We start from the raw sequence: 7,611 nt of genomic DNA on the forward strand, positions 1-7,611 counted from the left end.
CATTCATTCCTCCCAATCCACCGGTTGTTCGTTGAAGATTTCCTGAAGTTTGTGCTATATCTCTCATCATTCCTTTTCAAGAAGAATAAGTAGTATGTCAAATCTGTTGGTTGCCATCAAATTAAATTGGTGAAGTATATGCATAACTTAATTCTTATTAGTGTTTCATCCAAGTGATTAGTTTCTTCTTTTCGGAGTTGTTCATCATGTCACATTCTCGGTTCGAGATGCTTCATCTTTTCTTTCGGAGTTCAAAGCTGTCTCATTTATCTCATCCCGAAGGTCCATCTAAATCATTGCAAGATTTTAATTCTTGTTATCCCAATCTTTGCTTCTTTTCCACCATCCTTTTATTACCGGAGTTCTCATGAAGGCTCAATATGGTGGTTCGTCAAGGATTCCCTTCATTCTTCAATTGTTCTTCAAGCTTTCTCTTGAAGTTAAGATCCGCCAAGCTATACTCTAAACTAAACATGGTGTTCAACACATGTTTTTTGAGGAGTTCAGGCATTCCTCATCTTGCATTCCAAAGTGCAATTCTTTCTACCTTATCTCTTGAGATGGTGTTATGTCACTCTTGACAATTTTCCCTTCGTGTTTCATGATTCACATGTTGTCAAAAATGAGGTATTTTAAATCCATCAATCTCTTTGTTGGAGTTTTCTTGGGGTATATTTCACCTAAAACCTTCCCTAAAGAATGTTGCTATTGTGGTTATTAATAGTGATCCAAGTTATCTCTTTATCATCTTGGTGGAAGAAGTTTTTCATCTCTTTGGTGCTCTCACTCAAATCAATGGTATTCGTTAGTGGCTGTTTGTCACCTCATAATGTTGAGATGTTTCCATAAGCCTACTACAAGCTTATTCTTTTCATTGTTGGTTTTCCAATAACTCTGTCCTAACCTTCTTGGAAGGATGCTTTCGAAATTCAATTGTGGTTTAAGTTGTTATTATCTTCTCTGTTCTTTTCTTCCAACCATCTAACTTCCATTCTTTTGTTGCGGAGGCATTGTGATGTTACTCTCTTCGACTCATCATCTGATTTTATCAAGATCAGGTTCTTTTCCTTGGCTATCCTTTTAACATGAGTGTGGTGTCCTCTATTCAAGTTCTTTCATCTTATCAAGTCTTGCCTCACCTTTCAGTTGGGGTGCTGTCTGAATTCTTTCATCCTAATGCCTTCTCTATCTCATTTTAACCGGACTGCTTTCAGAGTCTATTTTGTTCATTGAGATCTTGGTTCTCGTCGTATTCCTTACTCCTCTTCCTAAAGGGATGTTTTCAATTTTGTTAATCCTAGTCATGTCATTTCTTCAAGTTTTATACCTCTCAAGGTTTGATGGTTTCACTGATATGTCAAAGAAGCAACTTGTTTTACCTCTTCCTCTTCCGCTTCTCTCCGGTGCCATCCTTAGATCTCGGGGCGAGACCGCTTGTAAGTGGAGGAGAGTTGTGACGCCCCAAGACCGGCGCTCCAGATGCCTTCCATGTTTTGCATGTCAGCTCTGTTATTTATTTGTTTGTTGCATTCATCATCGCATCATCCACATTGCATCAGTACTCTATTGCCGTCATTTTTTCAAAAACTTGCATTCGCTTGTTGTTGTCATTTCTCCCTTTGCCTTCAGCACCTTCCCTCGGACCGCTTTGCCTTCGTTGACCGTTCCAGAACAATCATGTTTTCACTTCCCTCTTGACCGTGACCGCCTAACCCCCCTTGTGTCCGTGTCCGAAACATCCCGAACCCAACTCAGGAAGTCATGACTGTTGGATACGGATCATCCCCAAACATCCCTAACTCATCATCGGTTTCTTGTTGGACTGTCCTAAGCATTTTATTGTCGACCGTCCGATTACAATCGGAGGGTCATTCTAGCCCCTTTTCTAAATTTCTTTTGCTATATGTAGTAGACACCCCTTTGTCCATTTGTAGCCTAACCCTAAAATCTAGGGGATCTACCTCATCCATTCCGTGTCTGCCGCCGCCACCAACTCACCATCTACCTCGGGATCCCTTCTGATCCTGAATCCACCAATCAATAGCCCCCTCCATCCACCAGCGCCTCCTCTGCTCAATCCCGAGGGGATCACGAGCAGCTCGCCACTGGTTGCAAGCAGCAGCACCAGCAGGACCCCGTCGCCCCTTCCCATCTTCTTCTCCTTCGTCCCTCCTCCCTCTGGTTCTCTCCATCGTCTCTCATGCCTCTCCCTCCCTGTTCCAGGAATAGCCATGGATGGCCGCAGCTCCCTCTCCTCCGTTTGCACCAAGCCCAGCCAGGAGACGGATGAATTCGTCCTCCTGCGTCCATCCCCGCGTCCCGCTCGTCCCGGAGCTCCCCTACACCACCTCGCTGGAGATGCCACATCCTCTGCTTCCTCTTGCGCCTACGGCAGCACCCGAGCACCTGCTTCTCCTCTCGTGTGCCTCGTCAGACTGGCTGCTGCCAGCGACCCAGACCAGGCGCCATCAGAAGGGAACTCAAGGACCCGCCATGGATGGTTTGTGCCACCGCCACCGATCACGTTCCTCGCCGGATCCGGTGACCTCCGCCTCGGATCCGCCGGCTCCGTCCCGTTCTGGGTCTTCCCCGCCTCAAGCTGCGTCGCCCTCGCCGGAGACCCCGTGCAAGTTCCTGCCGATGCCTCCCCTGCGTCCTCTCCATCACGTCGTCCCTGTCTTCCCTGCTCCAGATCGAATGCCACTCCGCGCCGCCGGCCAAGTCCCTCAACCCACTGATCGGAGCCACCTCCTTGTCGTTCCCTCGCCGGACCTCCTCTGCTTCACCTACCGCGCCGCCGTTGCCAGTCGTCGGCCTCGCCCTCTACTTCGAGCCGCGTCGAGCTTTTCAGCAAGGACGCCAGCTCCCGCTCGACCAGGTTGACTTGATCGAGTCAACCACCAGATCCGCGCACGCTTGGGCCAGCCTCGCCTCGGCCCAGCTGGCTCTGCATGCCCAACACCTCCACCGACCTGGGTGAAGCCGTTGAGCAGCCCAGCTGCCCAATGCTTGATCAGATTCGGCCTGTATGGGTTTTTTTTTGGATCTGCGATTTGTTATTTTTCCAAGGATTTACTATTTTGCAGAAAAGCCCTTGCAGTACATGCATATCATAACTCACCAACCGTGCATCGCATGTAAAAACATTATATATGAAAAATGCTTAGATTTTCATCTCGTTTCATAATGTGCAACTTTCATCCATGTTAAAAAAATTTAAATTGTTGTTTGATTAAATTTTCTCAAATGACATGCTAAAATGATTTATTTCATAACTAAATAACCGTAGATTGAATTAAATAAATTATATATGTAACTTGCTTGGAAAAATTCATAGATTAACATGGTGGCTTTACTTTGCATGCTTAACAATGCTAAAATATGGTTTTTGGGCAGAACAATACCAAATTTATAATATGCATATGGGGATTTTATGGAATTGTTGTTTGTTATTTCCGGCCTCATGTTAAACTTGCCTAAATAGTTGCTTACTTATGCCTCATCTCTTGCCATGTTAACCAACACTTAATATTGTTGAGTACCTAACCGGGAGTGAACTAAATAATCAAATGTGGTCTTTCGTCAACATGCTTCTTGTTACATGTTGAGCTCCACTTAACTTGTAGTTTTGTTTGTGCACTTTGCCATGCCATGCATATTTGAACCGAACATGCATTATCCTTGGTTGTACATCATGCCATGTATATGCTTGTGTGTTTACCATGTTGTTTGCTTCTTTCGGTTTTCCTGTCTCGTTAGCTTCGGTTTCGTTCCGGAGTTGTGATGATTCGTTCGACTACGTCCGTTTGTCTTCTTCATGGACTCATTCTTATTCCTTGCAGGATCTCAGGCAAGATGACCATTACCCTCGATATCACTTCTATCTTTGCTTTCTAGTTGTTCGCTCCACCACTATGTTGTGCTAGCTACCACTTGTTTATCATGCCTCCCATATTTCCATGTCAAGCCTCCAACCCACCTTCCTAGCAAACTGTTGTTTGGCTAAGTTACCGCTTTTGCTCAGCCCCTCTTATAGCGTTGCTAGTTGTAGGTGCCTTGCAGGTTGTTCCATGTTGGAACATGGATATGTTGGGATATCACAATATCTCTTATTTTAATTAATGATCTATATACATGGCAAAGGGTGGAAGGCTTGGCCTTTTGCTCGGTGTTTTGTTCCACTCTTGCCGCCCTAGTTTCCATCATACCAGTGTTATGTTCCTTGATTTTGTGTTCCTTACGTGGTCGGTGTTATGGGACCCCCTTGACAATTCGCTTTGAATAAAAATCCTTCAGCAAGGCCCAACTTTGGTTTTAACATTTGCCTAACAACAACCCAAAATTTTGCCTAGAGAGTAATTAACCCGAGGATCATCTTTATTCAACGTCCCCAGGCCCGTGCTCCTCTAAGTGTTGGTCCGAACCTAGTAGACTGCGAGGCCACCTCGAGGAAACTTCAGGGTTGGTTTTACTCGTAGGATGTCACATACGGTGTGCCCTGAGAACGAGATATGTGCAGCTCCTATCAGGACTTATCGGCACATTCAGGCGGTCTTGCTGGTCTTGTTTTAACATTGTCGAAATGTCTTGTAACCGGGATTCCGAGACTGATCGGGTCTTTCCGGGAGAAGGAATATCCTTCGTTGATCGTGAGCGCTTGTGATGGGCTAAGTTGGGAGACCCCTGCAGGGTATAAACTTTTGAGAGCTGTGCCCGTGGTTATATAGCAGTTGGGAATTTTGTTAATATCGGGTTGTAGAGAACTTGACACTTGAATTAATTAAAATGCATCAACCGCATGTGTAGCCGTGATGGTCTTTTTTCGGCGGAGTCCGGGAAGTGAACACGGTTTGGGTTATGTATGACCGTAAGTAGTTTCAGGATCACTTCTAGCTTCACATCCGTTGCGTAGTTTCTCTTCTTACTCTTGTACTCGTTTGTTAGCCACCATATTTTGCTTAGCGCTTGCTGCAACTCCACCTCATTACCTTATCCTACCCACAAGCTTAAATAGTCTTGATCTCGCAGGTTTTGAGATTGTTGAGTCCTTGTGACTCACATATACTACGAAAACAGTTGCAGGTTCCGATGATGCCAGTGCAGGTGATGCCACCGAACTCAAGTGAACAAGACTATTGAAGCTTGGTTGGGACGATTGGGCATCTAGCATTTGGGGTTATCTTATTTTCATTTGGATTTGTCCGTAGTTGACTATGTGTGTACTCTGAATGATGTATGAATTATTTGATCATTGTGTGACATGGCGATTGTAAGCCAACTCTATTTATCCCTTTCTTGTTCATTACATGGGATTGTGTGAAGATGACTCTTCTTGCGACAAAACCACAATGCGGTTATGCCTCTAAGTCGTGCCTCGACACGTGGGAAATAGAGCCGCATCATGGGCGTTACAGGGGGCAAGCCTCGTGGAGCCCAATCTACTGTGTTGATGTGAGGGACTGCAGGGCACGGGCGTGGCACACGGGTAGTTTCACCGAACCTTGTCTGTTGCGTTCCCAATCGCAGACGCTTTGTACATCCAACTCTTGTGTTGTTTATAAATTTGGCAAAAATAATAACACGGTAGAGGGTCAGAACACGAACACACTTGCATGTGGACCAAATATATGTATGAAAAGGGTGGTTTGATGTTTGAATACCCAATGCACAACTTTAATGTGGCACCTGTCGCACAAAAGCAAAGTATTGCTAGTCAGCCACCCCTACTAATCCCACTTCATGTCGGCGGTTAGGGAATCCTAGCTACGAATGCATGCCCCCAAATAGTTAGGTCTGAAATCTCACCCTACCGTAAGACAAAACCTATAGGAGTCCATCATATATATATTGTCAAACATCCCCTTTTGCTTCCCGACAACGGTGGACTGTGTGCCGACCCACAAATGTGTGCTTGTGGTGCGAGATGAGTGAGACCACATATGAACCACATGCGGGTGGCCCTACTATATGTATGAAAAGGGTGTGGTGTGTGATATTTAACTACCACTCACAACTTCTGATGTGGCATGTGTGCCTCGCAAATTAACCGGACTTCCCCGACCCCACGGAGGTTGCAGGTAGCGTCATGTAGCCCCCCCCCCCCCACACATCGGGGGGTGGGCATCTCACCCAGACGTACTGTAACACGGACCAAGCAGAATCCAACTTGGTCGTACAACCTCTCCCCGCTCGTTGTTGGTCAAAGTGATGGACGTCCACATGGCCCGGCAAAATGGGCTAGCTTGTCACCGATAACCTCATGAGGGAGTATTTTATGAAGACAAACTCACCCTATGCATGTGGCCAAGTATGTATATGGAAGTGCTGTGTGTGGTGTTTGAATACCCAATGCGCAAATTTGATGTGGCACCATTGCTTTGGAACCGTAAAATCCCCACACCGAGCGAGGGTTCACGACGTGTAGCATGCGCTCAAACTTAATTATGCTTGTAATGGGTCGACCTACTATACGCTAACTCGAAGCAAAGAAGAATAATATATCCACCCTGGTAACTTTTCTCGTCGTTGGTCGAAATGATGGACGTCCACGTGGGCCCACGCATATATAGGCTTGCCGCCCATAACCAAGCGAGTGAGAGTGCGTCCAAAGACAACCATTATTGCATGTGTGTGTCCTGAACATATTTATGGAGGTGTACTATGCATGCATATGTGTTGAATACCCGACCCAATGCACAACATTAATGTGGTGCATGCGTTGAAATTCAAAGAGGTCGCCACACAGAGCAAGAGGTTTTCCATGACATGTCGTGTGCTTGCCCCCCTTCGATCTAGCGGGATGGATTCATGTGTACAGATGCACTACTATATATATGTAATCTCACATCATGATCTATATCCAGACAAAAGAAAAATTAATCCCCTCCTAAGTCAAATTAGTGAACTTCTCTCGCGCTGTCGGTGAAAGTGATGGACTAAGCTGGTCACCAACACCCCTCGACACGTACTGTATATACACCTAATAACATAGGCCTAAAAGAATTAAGCCTCCTTGTTTGTCAAATGCGTACCTCTCTCTCGCTGGGTCAAAGTGATGGACGATGAACTCGCAGGCCCAACACAGGAGCGAAGCGTACGTTGCATGCAAGTGATCATCCTATATAGGACTACGTACTACCGTCTGCATGTGGCCTAAAGAGCTGTTTGTGTGATGTTTGAATACGCAATGCACAACTTTGATGTGGCACCACGTATATAGGAAACCAAAAAGTCCCCACAGAGAGCACGAGGTTCATGACGCGTGGTATGTGCTATATGTACGCCCCATTCGACGCGTGGTATATGTACTTTTAATTTATAGCACAAACCAAAAAAGAATCATTCCTTGATGATCAAATTAACCTCTCTCTCATTGGGTCAAAGTGATGGAGGACAACCTCGCATGCCCACGGATGGAAGCGCCACATGCCAGTGAGTTCCTATATATAGGGCAACCACCATCTGCATGGTATTGCATGATGTTTGAATACCAATATAATGTACAACTTCTATGTGGTACCTGCCTCGGGAACCGAAAAGTCCCCACATGGAGCGAGGTTATGACACACACATATATATATATAGAGAGAGTATTCATGTTGCCCTCTCTTT

The 7,611-nt window shown here is 45.6% G+C and overlaps 1 long non-coding RNA gene across 1 annotated transcript; it reads left to right on the plus strand.

Moving 5' to 3' along the window:
- Positions 1-1,832: 1,832 nt before the first annotated feature.
- On the plus strand, positions 1,833-5,287 carry LOC125512948 (uncharacterized). Its single transcript, XR_007285617.2, has 2 exons — positions 1,833-3,026; positions 3,843-5,287. It is a non-coding gene; the product is annotated as an uncharacterized LOC125512948 (long non-coding RNA).
- The last annotated feature ends 2,324 nt before the right edge of the window (positions 5,288-7,611 follow it).

Source organism: Triticum urartu, chromosome 6A (genome assembly GCF_056163025.1).
Source record: "Triticum urartu cultivar PI428250 chromosome 6A, HENAU_Tu73, whole genome shotgun sequence".
Taxonomy (NCBI): Eukaryota; Viridiplantae; Streptophyta; class Magnoliopsida; order Poales; family Poaceae; genus Triticum; species Triticum urartu.